Source organism: Ranitomeya imitator, chromosome 5, assembly GCF_032444005.1.
Source record: "Ranitomeya imitator isolate aRanImi1 chromosome 5, aRanImi1.pri, whole genome shotgun sequence".
Lineage (NCBI taxonomy): Eukaryota > Metazoa > Chordata > Amphibia > Anura > Dendrobatidae > Ranitomeya > Ranitomeya imitator.
In genome coordinates, this window is record NC_091286.1 from 666,281,300 (window position 1) to 666,307,591 (window position 26,292).

Here is a 26,292-nt window from a genome sequence, read left to right on the forward strand (position 1 = left end):
TATCTCCACTGCCTCCCTCACGTGACCGGGGGTTTCCCCTCCCTGCTTCCTTGAATGGATGCTTGATGCCGGTCTCTGATGCAGGACCTGCGGATCGACCGGCGCATGCGCCGCTTTTTGCCGGGTTTCCATTGGCTTGCATACACCATGTGACTGTTCACATGTACCTCCACCAATCGTTTTTGAAGGTCCTTTTTGGCACTTTATTGCACTTCCCCTTGAGAAAGCACCTACACCAGAAGCGAAACGCGCGTCGGGGGTTTCCTTTGGCCACGGTTCCAGCCCAGTGTGTGTTTCTGCCCATCCTTCAAGTGGTAAGCACTGCTCAATGTTTTTTAACACCCTATTTAGGACCGTTGACTGTTTGCAGCAGCTGCCACTATGAACTGCTTTGCATTAGCAGCTTCACGTTTTCTGATTTGCTTATAGATAGGGCTTTTTGCACACCTGGGGATACCTGTCTTTTTTTAATTATAAGTTTAAGAGTAGGGGTGCATTATGGGTTGCAGCCTCACCAATCACACATTGAAAATCTTGTGAATGACATCAAATACTACTTCTCAAATACAAATGAGTTGATCTGCTCACCACAGCCATTGGAGAACCAAGTAAATGGGCATTTTCATTATTCATGTTTAACAGCTTCAAAAGTGTGGGATCTTCATAACCAAATCGCCTACTCAGTAAGATGTAGACGATTATATTAGATACAGCAGCATTTATATTCAGGATGTTATCAAATGGTTCACCTGGAAAAACAGTGAAAAAAAACAAGAGTTATAATTGCTAAAATCCCCAAAAAATCAAAAACACATATGTAAAACAGAACACAGCAAGTGTGAACAGGTGCAAACTGCCATGACTGCACAACATGCAAACAAAAGAATACAGCTGCCTTTGTAAGCGCTAAGATGTATGCAAACATCAAATATGTGACATATTTAGATCACAATAAGATGTGCCTTTTTTGATGGATCCCTAAACCTAATATTTATCAATCATGCCTCTCACGTGCTAAAAGCTACAAATATAAAGGGAAAGTAGGAATCACTGACTAATTAAACTCTTCACCCTCAAAGGTGGTTTGCACGTTAATGACCAGGACAATTTTTACAATTCTGACCACTGTCCATTTATGTGGTTATAACTCTGGAACGCTTCAACTGATCCCACTGATTCTGAGAATGTTTTTTTCGTGACATATTGTACTTTATGATAGTGGTAACATTTCTATGAGATGACTTGCATATATTTATTTAAAAAAAAACAGACATTTGCTTAAAATTTTGCAAATTTTGCAAATTTCCAACTTTGAATTTGTATGCCCTTAAATCACAGAGATTTGTCATACAAAATAGTTAATAAGTAACATTTCCACTTTACAACATCACAATTTTGGAACCAAATTTTTTTCTGTTAGGAAATCACAAGGGTTAAAAGTTGACCAGTGATTTTTGATTTTTCCAACAAAATTTGTGACGCCATTTTTTAGGGACCACATCACATTTGAAGTCACTTTGTAGGGTCTATAGAAAGAAAATACCCAAAACTGACACCATTCTAAAAACTGCACCCCTCAAGGTGCTCAAAACCACATTCATGAAGTTTATCAATCCTTCATATGCTTTACAGGAATTTTTGGAATGTGGAAAAAAAAAAAAAAGAACTTAACTTTTTTTCCCCAAAAATTTACTTTTGATCCAGATTTTTCTATTTTAACAAGGGTAACAGGAAAAAATGGACCCCAGCATTTGTTATGTAATTTCTCCCGATCATGCTGTATATGAGGGAGAAAATCACTGTTTGGGCACATGGCGGAGCTCAGAAGGGAAGGCGCAACAATTAACTTTTTTGAATGTAAAATTTCCTGGAACAATTGGCGGATGCCATGTCAAGTTTGGAGAGCTTCTGATATGACTAAGTAGTGAAAATCCCACACAAGTGACACCATTTTGGAAACTAGACCCCTCAAGGAACTGATCTAGATGTGTGGTGAGCACATTGAACCCTTGGGTGCTTCACAGAAGTTTATAACATTGAGCCATAAAACTAAAGAAAATCTAATTTTACCTACAAATATGTTTTTAGCACAAAATGTTAACTTTTCATAAGGGTAACAGAAGAAATTGCATCATACTTTTTGTTGTTTAAGCCATAAGAAAAATTGGAGCAAAGTCCAAAAAGTAATCAAAATATACATTTATTGAAAATATTACTCAACTTGTAAACAGACTAGGATATGGTAATAAAAACAAGGACAGTAGTATCCTGACAGAAGATGTTACTATTTAGCATGGGTAAAGAGCTCAAGTGCAGCAGGTAAGAGACCAACAGGTCCGAGGTAAGTAGTAAGGAAGAAAGTATCCAAATGGCTATAGTAACCTGCGCGCTATGCCATTATATAGGATGGGGTCCCATGCTTAAATCATTGCTTACCCATGGTGTTAATATGTCAGGATCAGTGCCCACGCCACCACCGACACGCGTTTCGCCTCTTTCTCAAGGTGCGGTGGTGTGCAGTGTGCCAAACCGCCGTTAAATACCCTCACCTTCATGTGTTCATCATGATGGCGCATGTATCCAGATCTGTGCGCCGGTGATTGCATCACTTCCGGCGCAGCGCGTCAGTGTCACGGGTCAAGTGAGCATCGCGATGACGTCACTGACCCGCTTACGTCAGCACCTGGCGCCTTCCATGATGCTCCGGATATTACAGACCACAGACATGCGTACCTGAACGCAGGAGTGGTAAACGAAGGGGGAGAATCTACCAGACTAACTAGATTTAAATATTACAATAAAACAATATGCAAATAACCAAATTATATATATATATTAATTTTTTATTTTGATTACTTTTTGGACTTTGCACCAATTTTTCTTATGGTTTATATTATGCTTAGGAGTGTCCTATAGGTGCACCTTTGAGATACCCACGTGGGTTTTGGTCTCTGTGGCACCACATTATTTATGTTGCCCTGTATGGTTTATGTTTATATACATTTTGTTGTGCAATTTTTCCCGAGTTAGCCGATACCCAAAATGAGGGAGAAAACTACTGTTTAGTTGCATGGCAGGGAATGGAAGTGAAGGTGCGTCATTTGACTTTTTGAAAGTAAAATTTCCTGGAATCATTAGCAGACGTCATGTCCCATTTGGAGAGCCCTTGATGTGCCTAAACAGTGGAAACCCACCAAAGGTGACCCCATTTTGAAAACTAGACATATCAAGGAATATATTTAGATGTGTGGTGAGCACCTTGAACCCCCAGGTGCGTCAAAGAAGTTTATAACGTTGAGCAGTGAAAATAATAAAATCACATTTTCCTCACAAAAATGTTATTTTAGCCCAGAGGGGTAGCTAGTGGTTTAGCTCAGAGGATCAAAACATCTGAGTGGGCCCCTAGCCAGGTAACCCTGATTACAACTATAGTGGCACACCCTAATTTTCGGCATAGGGGAACCTCTGCTGATGACCATGGTATTACGGAAAATAAATCTCTATAAAAAAAGCACTGTTATTACCGCCATATGGTACTAGATACCACTACTGCAGAACATATACTGTAGATGACGACAATACGGTCAAGCTCAAACTGGCCCATAAGGGAACCGGGGAATCCTCCGGTGGGCCTCTGTGTAGATATGGGCTTCCAACCCCACTGTATGGGCAGTACTTGGCATAATTCACTTGATTTACTGTGTACAGAAAAAAAACAGTATACCTACAGCTGCCCTATACATAGCAGGGTGGCTTCACAGCTCTCCTATGCACAGTATGAGTGGCCCACAGCTGCCCTATACACAGTATGATGGGCTCACTGCTCCCTGAAATACAATATAATGACCCCCACAGTAACACCCACACTATATAATGGCCTCCACACTGTCTAATGGCTCCCACAGTAGCCCCAATACTAAATAATGGCATTCACACTTTATATTAACCTCTATAGTAGTCTCCACATTGTATGAAGACCCATAAACTGTAAAATGGCGCTCATATTATGTCTGACCCTGTATAATGGCCCTAGAGTAGTCCCCACATTTTTAGAAACTTGATTCCAGCTCACCCAGTTGCTCCATGTTCATCCACCTGGGGCCCAGACTCCGGCCTCGCCCTGGCCTTACATCAAGGAAAATAGAAAAAAATTGGAGTCCGGCTCAACAGGACTGGATTTTCCTTTTCTTTTTATTTTTCAAAAGAAATTATAGTGCATACAAAAGAAACATGTACATGGTCGACATGACCCAGTTGATGCGTTTCGACTGCACTAGGCAGTCTTACTCATGACTCATGAATAAGAATGCCTGGTGTAGTCAAAACGCGTCAACTGGTTCATGTCAACCATGTACATTTTTATTTTGTATGCACTATAATTTCTTTTGAAAAAGAAAAAGGAAAGGAAAATCCAGTCCTGTTGAGCTGGACTCCAATTTTTTTTTATTTCCCCACATTTTATCGTGGTTCCCACCCTGCAGGAGGGCCAATCACAGTAGTCCCCATATTAGCCCCAAGCTGTATAATGGCCCCTGCATTAGCTCCCAAACTGTATAATGGCCTCAACTTTAGTTTTCACAATTCAACATTAGCTCCCACGCTGTATAGTGGCCTTCACACTATATGAGGGCCCCCTGAAATTGCATTCACATTGGATTATTTTGATTGTGAATATAATGTAATTCTTTATAATTTAATAAACAAGGAGAGGGGGCACCACAATTTTAAAGAGGGATCCAACCTGGTCTAAATGTATTATGTCGATATACAAAAAAGAGAGAAAAGAAATAGACCATAAAAGGGGATCACCTCAGACATGGATCAAGTGAAAAATATATAATTTTTATTCCATACAGATATGCAAAAAATGGACACAGAGAAACCACAGAACACAAACATTAAAAACATTTAAAATCGGTCATCCAAGTGACCTACAAACATGTTACTTAGGCCTATAATAGGGCCAAACCCCTGAATATCAACTCCCCAGTATATACAATATCACATATACCGCTCACACACAAATGTGCTGTGTCCTGGCTGAGTTGCCAAGGGCGTGTAGCAACACCCCACTTAAGTTCGACCTTGTCGGGGCCATATTGTTATGGAAATGCAGACACTAATCCAGTCTGCATTACCGTTCAGATACAAAAATACACAAATACAAGCGCTCACAGGCACACCATATTTTGAGCACACAAGTCCGCTGAATACTTCACATAAATATGTGTCCTCACTAAAGTATTAGGACTACAGGCTGTAGTCCTACAGCATTTCCATAACAATCCGGCCCCGACAAGGTCGAACTTAAGTGGGGTGTTGCTGCACGCCCATGGCAACTCAGCCAGGACACAGCACATTTGTGTGCGAGCGGTAATGCAGGCGAGATAGGCGTCTGTGTTTCTATAACAACCCGGCTTTAGCTATGATGTCATTAAGTGGGCGGTGTGTTGCTAAACGCCCATAGCAACCTGGCCAGGACGCAGCGCAGGAGGGACGCCCTCATGCGCATGCGCTGTCAGTATTCACCAGACTGTTGTGAATTCTGTGGCTGAATTCACTCCTGTGGTCACAAGTGGTACTGCAGCTTCTGAGCTTCCTCCCTCAGGTGTTCTGGTGAGCTCATTAACTGCTTCGTTACTTAACTCCGCCTGATGCTGCTATCCTTGCTCCTTGTCAATGTTCCAGTGTTGGTTCTGAGCTTCTCCTGATTGTTCCTGTGACCTGCTGCTCTGTATAGCTAAGTGCTTTTTTGTTATTTTGTTGCTTTTTTTCTCTGCTCTGTGTTCATTTTTTTTTTCTTCCCCTAGACATTTGGGTGTTTCAGGACACAGGTGTGGACATGGATATTCAGGGTCTGTGCTCTTCAATGGATAATCTCGTTATAAATGTACAAAAGATTCAAGATACTATTGATCGGAAATCTATGTTAGAACCAAGAATTCCTATTCCTGATTTGTTTTTTGGAGATAGAACTAAGTTTCTAAGTTTCAAAAATAATTGTAAGCTATTTCTGGCCTTGAAACCTCATTCTTCTGGTAATCCTATTCAACAGGTTTTGATTATTATTTCTTTTTTGCGCGGCGACCCTCAAGACTGGGCATTTTCTCTTGCGCCAGGAGACCCTGCATTGAGTAGTGTCGATGCGTTTTTCCTGGCGCTCAGATTACTATACGATGAGCCTAATTCAGTGGATCAGGCTGAGAAAAATTTGCTGGCTTTGTGCCAGGGTCAGGATGATATAGAAGTATATTGTCAGAAATTTAGGAAATGGTCAGTACTCACTCAGTGGAATGAATCTGCGCTGGCAGCTTTGTTCAGAAAGGGTCTCTCTGAGGCTCTTAAGGATGTCATGGTGGGATTTCCTATGCCTGCTGGTTTGAATGAGTCTTTGTCTTTGGCCATTCAGATCGGTCGACGCTTGCGCGAGCGTAAATCTGTGCACCATTTGGCGGTATTGCCTGAGGTTAAACCTGAGCCTATGCAGTGCGATAGGACTATGACCAGAGTTGAACGGCAGGAATACAGACGTCTGAATGGGCTGTGTTTCTACTGTGGTGATTCCACTCATGCTATTTCTGATTGTCCTAAGCGCACTAAGTGGTCCGCTAGGTCTGCCGTCATTGGTACTGTACAGTCCAAATTCCTGCTGTCCATTACCTTGATATGCTCTTTGTCGTCGTTTTCTGTCATGGCGTTTGTGGATTCAGGCGCTGCCCTGAATCTGATGGATTTGGATTATGCTAAACGTTGTGGGTTTTTCTTGGAGCCTTTGCGGTGTCCTATTCCATTGAGAGGAATTGATGCTACACCTTTGGCCAAGAATAAACCTCAGTACTGGGCCCAGCTGACCATGTGCATGGCTCCTGCACATCAGGAAGTTATTCGCTTTCTGGTGTTGCATAATCTGCATGATGTGGTCGTGTTGGGGTTGCCATGGCAACAAACCCATAATCCAGTATTGGATTGGAATTCCATGTCGGTATCCAGCTGGGGTTGTCAGGGGGTACATGGTGATGTTCCATTTTTGTCGATTTCGTCATCCACCCCTTCTGAGGTCCCAGAGTTCTTGTCTGATTATCAGGATGTATTTGAAGAGCCCAAGTCCGATGCCCTACCTCCGCATAGGGATTGTGATTGTGCTATCAATTTGATTCCTGGTAGTAAATTCCCTAAAGGTCGATTATTTAATTTACCCGTGCCCGAACACGCCGCTATGCGCAGTTATGTGAAGGAATCCCTGGAGAAGGGACATATTCAACCATCGTCATCACCACTGGGAGCAGGGTTCTTCTTTGTAGCCAAGAAGGATGGTTCGCTGAGACCATGTATTGATTACCGCCTTCTTAATAAGATCACTGTTAAATTTCAGTATCCCTTGCCATTGTTATCTGACTTGTTTGCTCGGATTAAGGGGGCTAGTTGGTTCACTAAGATAGATCTTCGTGGTGCGTATAATCTGGTGAGAATCAGGCAAGGAGATGAATGGAAAACTGCATTCAATACGCCCGAGGGTCATTTTGAGTATCTAGTGATGCCGTTCGGACTTGCCAATGCTCCATCTGTGTTTCAGTCTTTTATGCATGACATCTTCCGTGAGTATCTGGATAAATTCCTGATTGTTTACTTGGATGACATTTTGATCTTCTCAGATGATTGGGAGTCTCATGTGAAGCAGGTCAGAATGGTTTTTCAGGTCCTGCGTGCTAATTCTTTGTTTGTGAAGGGATCAAAGTGTCTCTTCGGTGTGCAGAAAGTTTCATTTTTGGGGTTCATCTTTACCCCTTCTACTATCGAGATGGATCCAGTTAAGGTCCAAGCCATCCAGGATTGGATTCAGCCGACATCTCTGAAAAGTCTGCAAAAGTTCCTGGGCTTTGCTAATTTTTATCGTCGCTTCATCTGTAATTTTTCTAGCATTGCCAAACCATTGACCGATTTGACCAAGAAGGGTGCTGATTTGGTTAATTGGTCTTCTGCTGCTGTGGAAGCTTTTCAGGAGTTGAAGCGTCATTTTTGCTCTGCCCCTGTGTTGTGTCAGCCAGATGTTTCTCTTCCGTTCCAGGTCGAGGTTGATGCTTCTGAGATTGGAGCAGGGGCGGTTTTGTCACAGAGAGGTTCTGATTGCTCAGTGATGAAACCATGTGCTTTCTTTTCCAGGAAGTTTTCGCCCGCTGAGCGTAATTATGATGTGGGCAACCGAGAGTTGCTGGCCATGAAGTGGGCATTCGAGGAGTGGCGCCATTGGCTTGAAGGAGCTAAGCATCGCGTGGTGGTATTGACTGATCATAAGAACTTGACTTATCTCGAGTCTGCCAAGCGCTTGAATCCTAGACAGGCCCGTTGGTTGTTATTTTTTGCCCGCTTCGACTTTGTGATTTCGTACCTTCCGGGCTCTAAAAATGTGAAGGCGGATGCTCTGTCTAGGAGTTTTGTGCCCGACTCTCCGGGTTTATCTGAGCCAGCGGGTATCCTCAAGGAAGGAGTCATTGTGTCTGCCATCTCCCCTGATTTGCGGCGGGTGCTGCAAAAATTTCAGGCGAATAAACCTGATCGTTGTCCAGCGGAGAAACTGTTCGTCCCTGATAGGTGGACTAATAAACTTATCTCTGAACTTCATTGTTCGGTGTTGGCTGGTCATCCTGGAATCTTTGGTACCAGAGAGTTAGTGGCTAGATCCTTCTGGTGGCCATCTCTGTCACGGGATGTACGTACTTTTGTGCAGTCCTGTGGGATTTGTGCTAGGGCTAAGCCCTGCTGTTCTCGTGCCAGTGGGTTGCTTTTGCCCTTGCCGGTCCCAAAGAGGTCTTGGACACATATTTCGATGGATTTCATTTCTGACCTTCCCGTTTCTCAAAAGATGTCAGTCATTTGGGTGGTCTGTGATCGCTTTTCTAAAATGGTCCATCTGGTGCCCTTGGCTAAATTGCCTTCCTCCTCTGATTTGGTACCTTTTTTCTTTCAGCATGTGGTTCGGTTGCATGGCATTCCTGAGAATATTGTTTCTGACAGAGGTTCCCAGTTTGTTTCAAGGTTTTGGCGAGCCTTTTGTGGTAGGATGGGCATTGACCTATCCTTTTCCTCGGCTTTCCATCCTCAGACTAATGGCTAGACCGAACGAACCAATCAGACCTTGGAAACATATCTGAGATGTTTTGTTTCTGCTGACCAGGATGATTGGGTGTCCTTTTTGCCGTTGGCTGAGTTCGCCCTTAATAATCGGGCCAGCTCGGCTACCTTGGTTTCTCCATTTTTTTGCAATTCTGGGTTCCATCCTCGTTTCTCTTCAGGACAGGTTGAGTCTTCGGACTGTCCTGGTGTGGATTCTGTGGTGGACAGGTTGCAGCAGATCTGGACTCAGGTAGTGGACAATTTGACCTTGTCCCAGGAGAAGGCTCAACTTTTCGCTAATCGCAGACGCCGTGTGGGTCCCCGACTTTGTGTTGGGGATCTGGTTTGGTTATCTTCTCGTCATATTCCTATGAAGGTTTCCTCTCCTAAATTTAAACCTCGTTTTATTGGTCCGTATAGGATTTCTGAGGTTCTCAATTCTGTGTCTTTTCGTTTGACCCTCCCAGACTCCTTTTCCATACATAATGTATTCCATAGGTCGTTGTTGCGGAGATACGTGGCACCTATGGTTCCATCTGTTGAGCCTCCTGCCCCGGTTTTGGTGGAGGGGGAATTGGAGTATATTGTGGAGAAGATTTTGGATTCTCGTGTTTCTAGACGGAAACTCCAGTATCTGGTTAAATGGAAGGGTTATGCTCAGGAAGATAATTCCTGGGTTTTTGCCTCTGATGTTCATGCTCCCGATCTTGTTCGTGCCTTTCATGCGGCTCATCCTGGTCGGCCTGGGGGCTCTGGTGAGGGTTCGGTGACCCCTCCTCAAGGGGGGGGTACTGTTGTGAATTCTGTGGCTGAATTCACTCCTGTGGTCACAAGTGGTACTGCAGCTTCTGAGCTTCCTCCCTCAGGTGTTCTGGTGAGCTCGTTAACTGCTTCGTTACTTAACTCCGCCTGATGCTGCTATCCTTGCTCCTTGTCAATGTTCCAGTGTTGGTTCTGAGCTTCTCCTGATTGTTCCTGTGACCTGCTGCTCTGTATAGCTAAGTGCTTTTTTGCTATTTTGTTGCTTTTTTTCTGTCCAGCTTGTCTTTTGTTTTGCTGGAAGCTCTGAGACGCAAAGGGTGTACCGCCGTGCCGTTAGTTCGGCACGGTGGGTCTTTTTTGCCCCCTTTGCGTGGTTTTTGCTTTAGGGTTTTTTGTAGACTGCAAAGTTCGCTTTACTGTCCTCGCTCTGTCTAGAATATCGGGCCCCACTTTGCTGAATCTATTTCATCCCTACGTTTTGTCTTTTCATCTTACTCACAGTCATTATATGTGGGGGGCTGCCTTTTCCTTTGGGGTATTTCTCTGGGGCAAGTCAGGCCTATTTTTCTATCTTCAGGCTAGCTAGTTTCTTAGGCTGTGCCGAGTTGCATAGGTAGTTTTTAGGCGCAATCCACAGCCGCTTTTAGTTGTGTTTAGGATAGGATCAGGTGTGCAGTCTACAGAGTTTCCACGTCTCAGAGCTCGTTCTTTTGTTTTTGGGTATTTGTCAGCTCACGTCGTGGTTACTGTAAGGGGGCTTGTTATGCTAAAAGGCTGGGCTTATAAGACCCCGGCTGTAAGAACAGTAAGGCCCCGTATCTCCACGTCAGCCCCCAAAACACTTATTACATGTGATGTGGTGCAGAGCACTAAACATTGTAATAGTAAGTAAAATTTGAAGGTCCCTCCACCCTGTCCTCCCTCCACCACCTCTTCAGTGCCCACCCTGCCTCCATCCTCTCACATTCACCCCACAGTGACCTTTACTTGAATTTAATTAGCCTACATTCTGGCTGCCCTCAGATGGAGTTTGCAGGCAGGTAGTTCATGGATGGCACCTGCTATTTCTGATACAAGTGCTGCAGGTGAAGAGCATGTGATGAGGTCAGACATGGCCCAGGCAGTGTCTGAGGGTAACCCAGCGGTGAGCACTGGGAACAAGGGGAGCTGCAGCATACATGAAGGAGGGCACACAGGAGTGGAGCTGACTGCAGAGCCGGTCAGAAACTTATCAGGTGAGCTCCTGAACGCCCTCCCCTTAGTATAATCTTAGGGGGGGGCGCATGATAACACAGCCACCATGTTATTATTATATATATGGGTTTGTATGGACAGTTTTGGATCCCTTCAAAGGGTTAATTTATTGCCCTGGTAAGCTGTGTCACGCACGAGCAGGTTGTTGCTGGGCAAATATGTGTTTCTGCCAGATGTTCTTCCCGCATTTTTTTATGGACTTTGATTGGTGGAAGACCCTGAGCGGGGGGGGGATTTTTTCCTATATAACAGCTGTTTTGGGTGCGCTCAGCGCAGTTACCTCAAGCAACTTTTGAAGATAAGAAGATCAGAAGAGAACAGCGGATGGAGGAGCTGATACAGCAGCTGCTCCAAAGGGCGGAGGATGAGGGCGGAGTAGAGTGTCTGCGGAGCTGTTTAGCGAGTAATCCTGCTATAAAACCTACCTCCGCTCCGGAGGCTTTATCAGCTCCAGCGCCGCAATCTCCGTTTTGTCCTTCAGTCCCGTGTGAGCCGCTACCCCCGCCGCCTCCTTGCCGCAGGTCAACCAGGTGTCGCCGACCCAGGAACTCTTATTCGCCGCCGCCATCATCGAGAGCTCCCGACCGGACGCCGGAGCCACGTAGCGGAAATAGAAGGTCCGCTCACCGGAAGTCCCGCAGCCCATCGCGGGAGCTCGGGGAAGCTCGTCGCATCCAGCCGGCGCCATCGATACCTCCTGCCAGAACCTCCGCTAGGTGTCGCTCTCCATTTCCTGAGGCACCGGTTGCCGATCATCCTGCGCGAGGCCCATCTAGCCACCGCGGCCATAAAAGAGCTGCTGTGGCCCAGGGAGCTCCAGCGACGTCCTGCCGGCAGTTTAGGAGTTCGCGTCCAAGGGAGGTGAGCGCAGCTGCCGCCGCAGCAGCATCTTGGAGATCGGGGTCACCGGCCTCTGAATATGAAGACGACTGCAGCCCGCCTTCACGTCACCAGTCACCAGCTCATGGGGTCTCGAATGTCGAAGTCTCCATGGAGCATGATATCATCCAGCAAGAAAAGGGTGAGGTTATAACTGTCCCCCCGTTTGTCTCTTCCTCGAACCTTAAGACAGTTGTCAGAGATGTCATATTAGAATGTTTTTCTAGCAGTTCGCTCACTTCAATGCCTAATCTTGCTTCTGGCAACGATCCTGCCTCAGGGAGCGTTGTTATGAAGCCTGGTTTACCTGAGGTGCTGCTGAAGGAGTCATTGACATGCGATGTATCCCCTTTGGGATTTCATCTGAGTCCCTCCGTCAAAGAACAAATCAGGAAAAAGGATTATGTTGACATTTTCTCCTTGTTACCTTCTGTTAAGGAACAGCAGCATAGATTTGACAAAAAGGAGGAGTCTGAGGAAAGGAAAAAGGTCGCTAATAGTAAATCATTTAACAATTGGCTCCAAGCATTTGCGATCTATGCTGCTGTCTTAGGGGAGAAACATCCCAACGTTTGTTCGGGCCTTTTCCAACACCTAGATGCAATTTTGGAAGCCTATAGAAATTTTGGAGGGATGGCATGGCTTCAGTACGATGAATCTTTTAGGCAGAAATTAGCTATGTATCCCAATTTAGCTTGGGGAAAGAAAGATATTGGCTTGTGGATAAATTTAATGTTGCCTCAGAGATTCACAACATCTCGGCAGAATGTGAATGCCCCTCTCAAGAAAGGTTTCTGCTTTGCTTTTAATGAGGGTAATTGTAAGTGGGCTCTTAATTGCCGCCTTCGGCATGAATGTTCCTTTTGTGGGGGCAGTCACCCAATGTCGAAATGTTACAGGAAACAATTTCAGTCTGGACAACAGGGGGCTATTAAAGAGCCAATGGCAAAAAGCACAGACTCCAGTGAAGCTCCAAAACATGGTCCCATGATTAGGGGTTTTTCCAAATCAGGAGATTAGTTCTCTATTATTTCAGGGGTTTAGTGATGGATTTTTTGTTCCTCAATTTAAAGGTGAGGGGTGTCAATTGGTTCGTAATTTGCCCTCTGCAGCGGAATATCCTTTGATTGTCAAAGAGAAACTTTTAAAAGAACTTGAGTTGGGTAGATTGGCTGGGCCATTTGATTCCCCTCCATTTAGAAACTTTAGGATCTCCCCTATTGGGGTGGTGCCTAAGAAAGAGTTGGGCTCATTTCGGTTAATACACCATTTGTCTTATCCGAAGGGAGCTTCCCTGAACGATGAAGTCAGCACAGATGTATGCTCAGTAAAATATTATTCTTTTGATGAGGCCATTGAAATCCTTCAGAGGTTCGGTAGAAACACTCTTATGTCAAAATCTGACATAAAGTCCGCTTTCAGACTGTTACCGGTTAATCCCCTAGGTTTTAATTCTCTCGGTTTAGTTTTTGATAATAAATTCTTTTTTGACAAATGCCTCCCTATGGGGTTTTCATTGTCATGTTTTTATTTTGAATCATTTTCCTCATTTTTGCATTGGGTTGTCGAATTTTCCGTTGCTAGAGGGGGAGTTTTACATTATTTAGATGACTTTTTATTCATTGGCCCTTTAGGATCAGACGCGTGTTCTTCTCTCCTATCTACTTTTTTGAAAATTTGCGATTATTTTGGGGTTCCGATCTCAGAGGAGAAAACAGTTTATCCCTGTTCTTCTCTAGAATTCCTCGGTATTCGCATTGACTCTGTCACAATGACGTGCTCTTTACCGGACGATAAAATTGCTTGGCTGCGTTCTTTAATTCATAGTTTTTTGACTAGGGATAAGGTTACTCTTAAAGAGCTTCAGTCGTTGTTAGGAATGTTGAATTTTGCCCTAAAAGTAATTCCTATGGGCCGGGTTTTCTCTAAGCGACTTTATGATCTTACAGCTGGTCACTCCTCTCCTCACGCTCATCTGCGTCTCAGCAAGGATATGAAGGATGATTTACAAATTTGGTGGCAGTTTCTTTTAGAATTTAATGGTAAGAACCTTTGGCAATCTCCCTTTGTATCCTCTGAGGAGCTGAGCTTATCGTATTTCACTAGCGAAACCCTCGGTATGGCTTTGTCATTTTCTTCCAATTGGGCTTTCAAGTCTTGGCCTCAATTTTGGATTGAAATTAATATTACTAAGAATTTAGCATTTTTAGATCTTTTCTCCATTTTTCTAGCTGTCAATTTTTGGGGCGTGCACTTAGCCAACAAGCGCATTCTTTTCCGGTCAGATAAGCAAGGCCTTGTTTTCATGTTAAATACTCTCTCGTCTAAGAACCATTTCTGTGCAATAATTCTAAGGCAACTGATTCTTCTTTGTCTGAAATATAACATTTGGCTCAAGGCTGTTTTTTCTTTAAATGTCAAGAATGATGATGCACGACTTATTTGTCACCGCCAGGTGTTTCAGTCCTTGGACCGATTGGCAGAATTAAACGAAGGAAGATCAATTTGTCCTATTCAGATATGGGAACTAATCCGAGTGTGATTCATTCGTTTGTGGAGAATTCTTTGGCACATAAAACATGGGCTGATTACTCGGCCGCATGGAATATGTGGGTCAGATTCTGTCATGTTAATAATCATTCTTATCAGGATGTGAATCCAGCGGTTGCCATATGTTTTGCTGAGCATTTAGTTAGAAACGGCCTATCCTTCTCAGCTCTCTCAAAAAGTCTTGCGGGCATTTCATTCTTTCTAAAAATCTTGGGTAGAAAAGGTTTATCAGAAATTTTTGTGGTGAAGCAATTTTTAAAAGGTTTTCGGAAAGCTACCTTTTTACCTGACAAGCGTCGTCCTATTTCGGTGCCTTTACTAAAGGACATTTGCCTTTCTCTTACCTCAGTTTGTAATGACCTTTTTGAGGCGTCTCTGTTTTCCGCTGCATTTTCGTTCGTTTTTGCAGCTTTGAGAGTGAGTGAAATCGTTTCTTCCAAAAAAGCTGCCCCGGCGGGTTTGTTTATAGAGGATGTTTCGTGTGTCGGGAATCATCTGATCCTTTTTATCAGGAAATCCTAAAACTGATCAATTGGGCAGAGGTTCATCGATAAAACTTAATGCCATTTCTGACTCGGTCATCTGTCCTCTTGCCAATGCTAAGAGGTGGTTGTCTGTTCGTCCTAGTTCCAGCGGCCCGTTCTTTTTACATAGGAATTTAGAGCCAGCGACGGTTTTTCAATTTAATTTCATTCTCAAGAAAGCATTACAGTATTTGGGTTTGGGAAACCTTAAAATCTCATCCCATTCGTTTCGGATTGGGGCAGCTACTGAAGCTTCTAGAATTGGTCTTAGTGAATCCCGCATAAAGAAAATTGGTAGATGGGAGTCGAACCGCTTTAAATTATACATTCGTCCTGAATTATTTGATTAATCTGTTATTCATCTTTTAGGTATTTTCACTATTTGGATCGTTGGACATTCCTTTGTGTATTGGGCTGAGAAGAGGGCATCAGTACGATGCTATACAGAGAATTTGTCCTTTGATAATTCCCTCATCCAGATTTTTTGGCATAGCAAGAGAGGGATGTTATAGCGGAACCTGATTTTTGAGTTTCGTAAGTTAGCTGAGAAGAGGCCTTATCCGAATTTAGTAATTATCCATCTAGGTGGTAACGATCTGGGTAAATTAAAAAACTCTCGACCTCCTTTCTTGTATTAAAAGGGATTTGTGTTTGTTGAAAACAGAGTTTGTTAACCCCTTAGTGACAGAGCCAATTTGGTACTTAATGACCAGGCCAATTTTTACAATTCTGACCACTGTCACTTTATGAGGTTATAACTCTGGAACGCTTCAACGGATCCCGCTGATTCTGAGATTGTTTTTTCGTGACATATTGCACTTCATGTTAGTGGTAACATTTCTTCGATATTACTTGCGTTTATTTATTAAAAAAACGGAAATATGGCGAAAATTTTGAAAATTTTGCAATTTTCAAACTTTGAATTTTTATGCCCTTACATCAGAGAGATATGTCACACAAAATGGTCAATAAATAACATTTCCCATATGTCTACTTTACATCAGCACAATTTTGGAAAAAAAAAAAAAAAATATTAGGGAGTTATAAGGGTTAAAATTTGACCAGCAATTTCTTATTTTTACAGCAAAATTTACAAAACCATTTTTTTTAGGGACCACCTCACATTTGAAGTCAGTTTGAGGGGTCTATGTAGCAGAAAATGCCCAAAATTGACACCATTCTAAAAACTGCACCCCTCAAGGTGCGCAAAACCACATTCAAGAAGTTTATTAACCCTTCAGTTGCTGCACAGGAACTAAAGCAATGTGGAAGGAAAAAATGAACATTTTACTTTTTTTCACAAATATTTTACTTCAGAATCAATTTTTTTTATTTTCACATGTGTAAAAAAAGAAAATGAACCACATAATTTGTTGTGCAATTTGTCCGGAGAATGCCGATACCCCATATGTGGGGAGGGACCACTATTTGGGTGCACAGTAGAGCTCAGGAGGGAAGGAGCGCCATTTGGCTTTTTCAACATAGAATTCCCTGGAATTGAGATCGGACACCATGTCGCGTTTGGAGAGCCCCTGATGTGCCTAAACAGTAGAAACCCCCCACAAGTGACACCATTTTGGAAACTAAACCCCCTAAGGAACTTATCTAGGTGTGTGGTCAACACTTTGAACCCCCAAGTGCTTCACACAAGTTTATAACGTAGAGCCGAAAAAATTAAAAATCATTTTTTTTTCACAAAAATGATCTTTTCACCCCCAATTTTTTATTTTCCCAAGGGTAGCAAGACAAAATAGACCCCAAAAGTTGTTGTGTAATTTGTCCTGAGTATGTCGATACCCCGTATGTGGGGGTAAACCTCTGTTTGGGTGCACAGTAGAGCTCAGAAGGGAAGGAGCGCCATTTGACTTTTTCAACATAGAATTCTCTGGAATTGAGATCGGACACCATGTCGCGTTTGGAGAGCCCCTGATGTGCCTAAACAGTGGAAACCCCCCACAAGTGACACCATTTTGGAAACTAGACCCCCTAAGGAACTTATCTAGGTGTGTGGTCAACACTTTGAACCCCCAAGTGCTTCACACAAGTTTATAACGTAGAGCCGAAAAAATTAAAAATCATTTTTTTTTCACAAAAATGATCTTTTCACCCCCAATTTTTTATTTTCCCAAGGGTAGCAAGACAAAATAGACCCCAAAAGTTGTTGTGCAATTTGTCCTGAGTATGTCGATACCCCGTATGTGGGGGTAAACCTCTGTTTGGGTGCACAGTAGAGCTCAGAAGGGAAGGAGCGCCATTTGACTTTTTCAACATAGAATTCTCTGGAATTGAGATCGGACACCATGTCGCGTTTGGAGAGCCCCTGATGTGCCTAAACAGTGGAAACCCCCCACAAGTGACACCATTTTGGAAACTAGACCCCCTAAGGAACTTATCTAGGTGTGTGGTCAACACTTTGAACCCCCAAGTGCTTCACACAAGTTTATAACGTAGAGCCGAAAAAATTAAAAATCATTTTTTTTTCACAAAAATGATCTTTTCACCCCCAATTTTTTATTTTCCCAAGGGTAGCAAGACAAAATAGACCCCAAAAGTTGTTGTGCAATTTGTCCTGAGTATGTCGATACCCCGTATGTGGGGGTAAACCTCTGTTTGGGTGCACAGTAGAGCTCAGAAGGGAAGGAGCGCCATTTGACTTTTTCAACATAGAATTCTCTGGAATTGAGATAGGACACCATGTCGCGTTTGGAGAGCCCCTGATGTGCCTAAACAGTGGAAACCCCCCACAAGTGACACCATTTTGGAAACTAGACCCCCTAAGGAACTTATCTAGGTGTGTGGTTAACACTTTGAACCCCCAAGTGCTTCACACAAGTTTATAACGTAGAGCCGAAAAAATTAAAAATCATTTTTTTTTCACAAATATGATCTTTTCACCCCCAATTTTTTATTTTCCCAAGGGTAGCAAGACAAAATAGACCCCAAAAGTTGTTGTGCAATTTGTCCTGAGTATGTCGATACCCTGTATGTGGGGGTAAACCTCTGTTTGGGCGCACTGCGGAGCTTGGAAGGGAAGGCGCGCCGTTTGACTTTTTAATCTCTTAATTGTGAGAGCGGACGTCATTTTGGGTTTGTAGATGTGCCTAACAGCAGAAACCCCCACAACTGACCCCGTTTTGGAAACTACACCCCTCAAAGATTTTAATCAGGGGTATATTGAGCAATTTGAACCCACATGTATGACACAGAGTTTGATAACATTAGGTTGTCATATTGAAAAAATTCATTTTTTTCCACGAGAATCTTGTTTTAGACCTGAATGTCTCGATTTTTCAGAAATAACATCAAAAAGTGGACCCCACAATTCGTTACCCACTTTATTATGAGTGCAGCAATATCCCATATGTAGTAAAAAAATTCTGTTTGGACAAATGGCAGGGCTTGGACAGAAAGGGGCACAATGTGACAAATTTGGCTTTATTTGAAATTGAAGATCCAGGACCCATTCAAAGCTTCTAGAGACATTGAGCAAAAAAGAAAATCCTTCCAGGAATTATTACTCACAGAGGGAGGCATGCTCCTAAAACACAATGGCTGACTATAAAATTGGTCTTGCTAACAAAACAGTTGTCCCGCATTTGCGTATATTGTAGCAGGAAGAATAAACTGTACTGGAATGAAGGGCAAAATGTGTAGGAAAATGCAGCCAACTATGTGGCAAAGCGGAGTTTGTTCCAAAGATGAAAGAACACCATCAGGGCTAGAATGGCAGACACTTTCAGAGACTGGTCGTACAACGTCCTTTTAGCTCCATCAATCCCTATATGAGAGACGAATGTGCCAATAGACGTGGTACACCATAGCAAGCTCCCACCCGCCAAGGTCAGAACCGCTATATGCACAAAACAACCAGTTCTCTATAGAAAGTATTGTCTGGTACCAGAGGTTCGGCAAGAACCATAAAGTAAAGCCCATAGTGTATAAGTACGGAACTTCCTCATTTTTTAGAAATCCTACAATAAAATGATCATGCCCGTATCATCAACATAAATATAAGTAATATAAATGGAAGCCAAAGTTTTGTGTAGCAAGACAGTTATAAAAACAGTCAAAGTTAGATAAATGGTCAAAAATGTTTGAGTAATAAAGTCCTAGAATTCATTTTCAGATAATCTCACTTTGCAAGAACATTTGTGGGGTCCACACTCTAGAGCGTACAGACGTGGGTACGTGGATGAGAATTTGTTGGAATAGTAGTTTGGTATGGGATTGATCGAGTCGTAGAATTTTCAGATGACCTGACTTTGCAAGAACATTTGTGGGGTCCACACTCTAGAGCGTACAGACGTGGGTACGTGGATGAGAATTTGTTGGAATAGTAGTTTGGTATGGGATTGATCGAGTCGTAGAATTTTCAGATGACCTGACTTTGCAAGAACATTTGTGGGGTCCACACTCTAGAGCGTACAGACGTGGGTAAGTGGATGAGAATTTGTTGGAATAGTAGTTTGGTATGGGATTGATCGAGTCGTAGAATTTTCAGATGACCTGACTTTGCAAGAACATTTGTGGGGTCCACACTCTAGAGCGTACAGACGTGGGTACGTGGATGAGAATTTGTTGGAATAGTAGTTTGGTATGGGATTGATCGAGTCGTAGAATTTTCAGATGACCTGACTTTGCAAGAACATTTGTGGGGTCCACACTCTAGAGCGTACAGACGTGGGTACGTGGATGAGAATTTGTTGGAATAGTAGTTTGGTATGGGATTGATCGAGTCGTAGAATTTTCAGATGACCTGACTTTGCAAGAACATTTGTGGGGTCCACACTCTAGAGCGTACAGACGTGGGTACGTGGATGAGAATTTGTTGGAATAGTAGTTTGGTATGGGATTGATCAAATTCTGGAATTAATTGTGAAATGGGGTAAAATGGGATCTACTAATTAAAATATTTATCAATTGTTCCAAATTGTACTACTGGGGCCACTAAGCAGAAAATAAAAATGATTGAAAAAAAAAACAAACTAATAATTGTAGGTGGTGTGGTAGGTCTCAAAACAGGGGGAGATACAAAGGCCTGGTTGGGATGGGCATGTGGGGCAATAAAATCGGGAATCACTCCGCCTGCCATGCTTTCTGCAAACTCGGCACCTTTTTGAGGATACCTTTGGGTGGGAGTGACAGGGACAGGGTGAGGAAAATGGCGTTCTGACAGTCTCCGGGAATCCTCAGAGTCGAAGGCTTCCCCCGGTGCCATGGACTCAAATATGAGGCTCTCTACTACTTTTTCCTGAAAGTGCAGGAAAGTTAGTGGTCCTTGAGATTTTTTGTATAGGACAAAACTGTTGTAGGTGGCAGTCTGAATTAGATAGATTCCCACCTTTTTATACCACGCCCTGGTCTTCCTCTTGACCAGGTATGGTTGCAGAACCTGGTCTGACAGGTCTACGCCACCCATATGTCTATTATATTCTGTGACGCAGACAGGTTTTTCTTTGTCCCTGGTGGCACCCCTCTCTCTGACCGTCACAGTGGTGTCCGTATGCAGTGTGGAAAGCATATAGACGTCCTTCCTGTCTTTCCACTTCACTGCAAGTAGTTGGTCGCTTGCAAGTGAAAATGACGCCCCCCTCTCCAAACGTCTGGACACCAACTGTGACGGAAACCCCACTCTGTTTTTCCTCACTGTCCCACAGGCCCCTGTACTTGCAGCATGGAGGGATTTGTATAGGGGGATACTCGTGTAATAATTATCTGTGTACACGTGGTACCCTTGATTGAGAAAGGGCGTCATTAGCTCCCAGACAATTTTGCCTGGGATACCAATTGTCTGGGGGCAGTTTGGGGGGTTTATTTGGCGGTCCCTACCTTCGTAAATTAGGAAGGTGGACGTGTACCCTGATGAGCTCTCGCAAGCTTTATATAATTTTACGCCGTATTTGGCTCTCTTGGAGGGAATAAATTGGCGGAATGAAAGACGGCCCTTGTAGCTCATCAAGGACTCGTCGACTGCCATATTTTGCTCTGGGGTATAGGAATTTAGAAAGGAAGTTTTTAGGAGGGAAATTAGGGGTCTTAATTTATTTAGCCGATCGTAGTTGGGGTCAGTTCTTGGGAGAGCTTGGGCATTGTCACTGAAGTGGAGGAATCTCATCAGGGCTTCGTAACGGGCTCGGGACATGATGGCTGCAAATACAGGGGTGCAGTGGACAGCTTTTGTTGCCCAGTAAGAGCGGAGAGTGGGTTTTTTTACTATACCCATATTCAGGGTGAGGCCTAAGAATTTTTTAATTTCGGGGACATTTGTGGGGATCCAGGAACGGGAATGAAAGGCAGTGGGTTTTTGGGAAATATATTGCCGGGCATATAGGTTAGTTTGGTGGACGATTAATTGCAGGACTTCGGGGCTAATGAAAATTTCAAAAAAATCAATGGGGGTAAAATTGGCGACATCTACTTTTATTCCAGGGACTGCAGAAAAAGGGGGAATTTGAGGGGAAAATGAGGTGTCATTATACCACAGCGGTGGGGGGACTGCAGTACTTGGTCCTGCCTCTGAAGCTTCAGCAGTGACGACCGACTCCGCTACCACCGGGCTGGGGGATCCCGTGGAGGAAGAGTCGTCATCACTGTCTGAAAACTGCTCAACTTCAGGGGCAGAATCTGTATCGCTGCCGGAGCTGCCGGAGCAAAGCAGGCTGTAAGCTTGCTCCGCGCTAAAAGTTCTGCGAGCCATTTTATCTAATTCCTCCCCTAACCCTAACCCTAACCCTAACCCTAACCCTAACCCTACCCCTAACCCTAACCCTAACCCTAAAAAAATTATAATTTTTTTTTTCTCTTTTTTTTTTTTTTATAATCCTCTGCTGGTGATGCAGGGATTACGGAGAACGGGGGTGGGTAAATGGGAGGCAGATATTATGTTTTTTGTCACTGACAGAGCAGCACTTGAACTGTAGTCTCTCTCTCTTCTCTCCTAGAACAACTACAAGGAGAGAAGAGAAAGGTACAGCCCAAGTGCTGCCATGTTTATCAAATATTAGGGGTTTTGATCACTGTAATTGGACATATTACAGTAATCAAAACCCAGCAGCCAATGAGAAAATTCTCATAGGTTGCTGGGTCTCTGCTGGCAGATCATGGCAGGCGCACTGCGCATGCGCCCGCCATTTTCTTCCAGCAGAGAAGAAGAAGGGGGGCCAGGAGCAGTGGGCTGGGGACCGGGGACCACTACTGAGGACCGGGGACCACTACTGAGGACCGGGGACAGGAGCAGGCGGTATGGTGGGGGGCTCGGGGGCTCTATTTCTCTCCCCTCTGATGTGCGATCACATCAGAGGGGAGAGAAATGCAAAGCATTTTTTTTTTTTACAAACTATTTGCAGCGATCGCAATCCCGGGGGTCTGTAAAGACCCCTGGGATTGCGATCGCTCCAGGGGGTCTGCGATCGCTCCAGGGGGTCTGTAAAAACAGACCCCAATACACCGGGGGAAGCTAGGCTTTGGCGGGCGCATCTGCACATGCGCCCGCCATTTTGGAGCCCAGGCAGGAAGGAGGAGGGTCGGGGACCGGGGGGGCACCTTCTCCGGTACATAAGGTACCGTGGGGGGCTCGGGGGACCCTATTTCTCTCCCCTCTAATGTCCGATCACATTAGAGGGGAGAGAAACACAATACTAATCGCGTTTTTTTTTTTTTTTTGCGATCGCCGGTAAACGGTTAATTACCGGCGATCGCAAAAGCGGGGTCGGTGAAAACCGACCCGAATCATGTTCTCTGGGGTCTCGGCTACCCCCGGCAGCCGAGACCCCGGAGAAAATCGGCCTCTGGGGGGCGCTATGTACTTTTTCCACAGCGCCGTTAATTAACGGCGCTGTGGCTTAAGTACCCTTAGCGGCCGCCGTTAAAAGGCGTATCGGCGGTCGCTAAGGGGTTAAAACTACATTCGTTTTTTCAGAGATTGTTCCTAGGCTAGTATGGTTCCAAAGGAGTTCTTCGTTCCTCGAGCGTATTAGGAAACGGGTTAATAGGAATATGCAGAATTTTATGCCGTTAATTCATGGCTTTTCTTTCAGGCATGTTAACCTCGAAGACGGAGTCCCGGGATTGTATAGGTGGGACCTGATTCATCTGTCTGATATTGGCCTGGATATCTTCAATTTAGATCTCCAGGCCGTTGTTGAGAATTGGCTGGGGCATTTTGGGGGGGCCTCGCCTCTATGAGGCTTGGCGTTTGGGAATATCGCCCTGTTCTTGGGTGGATTTGGACTTTATATGGTGAAGTTTATTCTGTATATGGAATTTTTACAAAAGGATGTATTGGTTATTCTTATCAAATTAAATTCTTGTTTGGTTACTCAAAAAATAAACGCCACGGCCAATTCTATTCCAAAGTAAATTCTGTGTTTGTGTCTTATTTTATTGAAAAGGGTGGGGATTGTGTTACCATGAACGCCCTCCCCTTAGTATAATCTTAGGGGGGGCGCATGATAACACAGCCACCATGCTATTATTATATATATGGGTTTGTATGGACAGTTTTGGATCCCTTCAAAGGGTTAATTTATTGCCCTGGTAAGCTGTGTCACGCACGAGCAGGTTGTTGCTGGGCAAATATGTGTTTCTGCCAGATGTTCTTCCCGCATTTTTTTATGGACTTTGATTGGTGGAAGACCCTGAGCGGGGGGGGATTTTTTCCTATATAACAGCTGTTTTGGGTGCGCTCAGCGCAGTTACCTCAAGCAACTTTTGAAGATCCCACCCGCCCTTCCCCTTTTTTGTGTATTCCCTTAATCTTGTCGTGCGTTTATTTTTGTGGGAATATCGCCCTGTTCTTGGGTGGATTTGGACTTTATATGGTGAAGTTTATTCTGTATATGGAATTCTTACAAAAGGATGTATTGGTTATTCTTATCAAATTAAATTCTTGTTTGGTTACTCAAAAAATAAACGCCACGGCCAATTCTATTCCAAAGTAAATTCTGTGTTTGTGTCTTATTTTATTGAAAAGGGTGGGGATTGTGTTACCATGCCGCACAGTACTCTGAACTGAGGACTGCCAGTGTGCCACCCAGAGTGAAGAGTCTCAGGAACATAAGGGATCTGGCAATTTGCCGTGCTCTCCCTCAGTGCCTGATAACAGAAGCGGCCATGGGTGTGGTGGGCCCCTTCATGACACTGGGCCCGGGGCGATGGCCCCCTCTTCCCCCTGTAGCTGCGCTACTGTTTTAGCCCCAAATTTTGCATTTTCCTATGGGTAACAGGAGAAATTGCACCATGCAATTTGCTGTGCGATTTCTCCTGAGCGCGCCAAAATGCCATATGTGGGGGAATACTACTTTCGAAGCACACTGCATAGCTCAGAAGAGAAGAGGCGCCATATTGTACCTCAGATTTTGCTGGAATGGTTTGAGGATGCCATGGCACATTGGCAGAGCCACTGAGGTGCCAGAGGAACAGAAACCTCCAATATGTTTGCAGACTCCATATACAGAGCCCCTAATTGCTAGAAGAACAGAATCCCCCCTCAAGTGACCCCATTTTGGAAACTATACCCCTTGGGGAATTTATCTACAGGTATAGTGATGATTTTTTACTCCGTTGGTATTTCCAGAAACAAGCAGCAATGAATGTTGCCGAATAAAAATTGCAAAATGCTATTTGAGTGACCAGTACGCTGTAGTGATCAGTATGTTGCAGTCACCAGTACGTTATGCCCAGCCTGTGCTTCTGCAGACATTTCCCCGTAAGTTTGTAAGTGGGCTCTCATCACTTCAGAAATGCCAAACATGTACGATATATGTGGTTTAGGCACACTGGGGCTCAGAAGGGAGGGGAGGCTTTAGGATTTGAGAGTGCAGAATTTGCTGAATTTCTTTTGGTGGATGAGGATCCATTTCGCTTTTCCAGAGCCTTTGTACAGCAAATAACATGGAGCACCTTATATTTTCCATTAACAGATGACAGACCTGAGTGGGGACTTGCTTTTTTGTGGATTGAGTTGAAGCTTTCATTGGGAACATTTTACGTTAAGTTAGGGATCACTTACTTTGGGGTTTCCATCTAAATCTCTGAGTGACGTGACTCATATGTGCAAATTGCCTCTTCTGAGAAAAAGAGGACTTGAACTCTATAGCGCCACCTATTGGAAGTAGCGATCCTACAAGTCACTATCAACTCTTTAACGAGTCGTGCAATATGACTTAGGATAAAAGCCAAATCAGTATCTCAATTCGTAGACACGGTGTTTCGGGCTTCAGATGAAACTCCGAGGGATCCATTCATTATAATGAGGCAGCAGAGTTAATGTAGACTCCATCTGGCCTCTGTTCATTTGTGTTTTCAGAGGTGCACAAAACCGTGGCCTACTGCACTTTTATGCAATCCTAAAATGATGGACACCACCGGATCACAGGTCAGACGGAGTCAACAGTGCCTCCATCTATCTCATTATAGGTCGAGCTGTTGCAGATGCGATGATACCAAATATGTGTACTTTTGTTGGTATTTTTTTTCTAGCAACTATTTATTTATAGCTACAATATCTTTTGATTTTGTTATTATTTTTTATATTTTTTTAAAATGTATTTACAATTATTAAAAAAACGTTTTTTTTTACATTGTCCTAGTATGGGACTATCATTTTTTGCAGTTTGATCACTTGTACAGCATGGAGATGCAGCAGCTGACTCTGCGCTAACAGAGAAAGTTGCTGATCATGCACTGGTGACCCGGATGGCATCATAACAACATCAGGTCACAATGCCGCGATCAGGACACAGGGTCTCCAATCCAAATGCAGAGGGGCTGTCAGCCTTCTGCCAGCTCCCAAAATGCTGCAATCGCTTTTGATCGCAGCATTTAGGGGGTTAAAGTGCTGGGGAGTAGTGTGTGACCGCTCATGGCACTTAGTGCTGGGCATCAGCTCTCAGAATCAGCTGAAGCTCGGCAGCGACCAACCACGCACAGCCCGTGTGCACAGGCGATCGCCATGCAGTAATAATAAGTCCCTGATCAGATAAGCCCAGGGAACAGGGATGTATTATTATGACAAATGTCACAAAGGGGTTAAAATCAGCCTTAGGCTGATGAGATGTGATATGAATTATGGTTAGATATGACTTTCTACAAAAAATTGAATATGCCAGAATCCGACAATTTGGGGATTTGATACATATGAATCCAAAAAAGATTACCGTATATACTCGAGTATAAGCCGAGATTTTCAGCCAATTTTTTTGGGCTGAAAGTC

The 26,292-nt window shown here is 43.8% G+C and overlaps 1 pseudogene; it reads right to left on the minus strand.

The window, feature by feature from the left end:
• LOC138638725 (cytochrome P450 2K1-like) overlaps positions 1-26,292 on the minus strand; it is a 250,088-nt pseudogene that overhangs the window by 151,317 nt on the left and 72,479 nt on the right.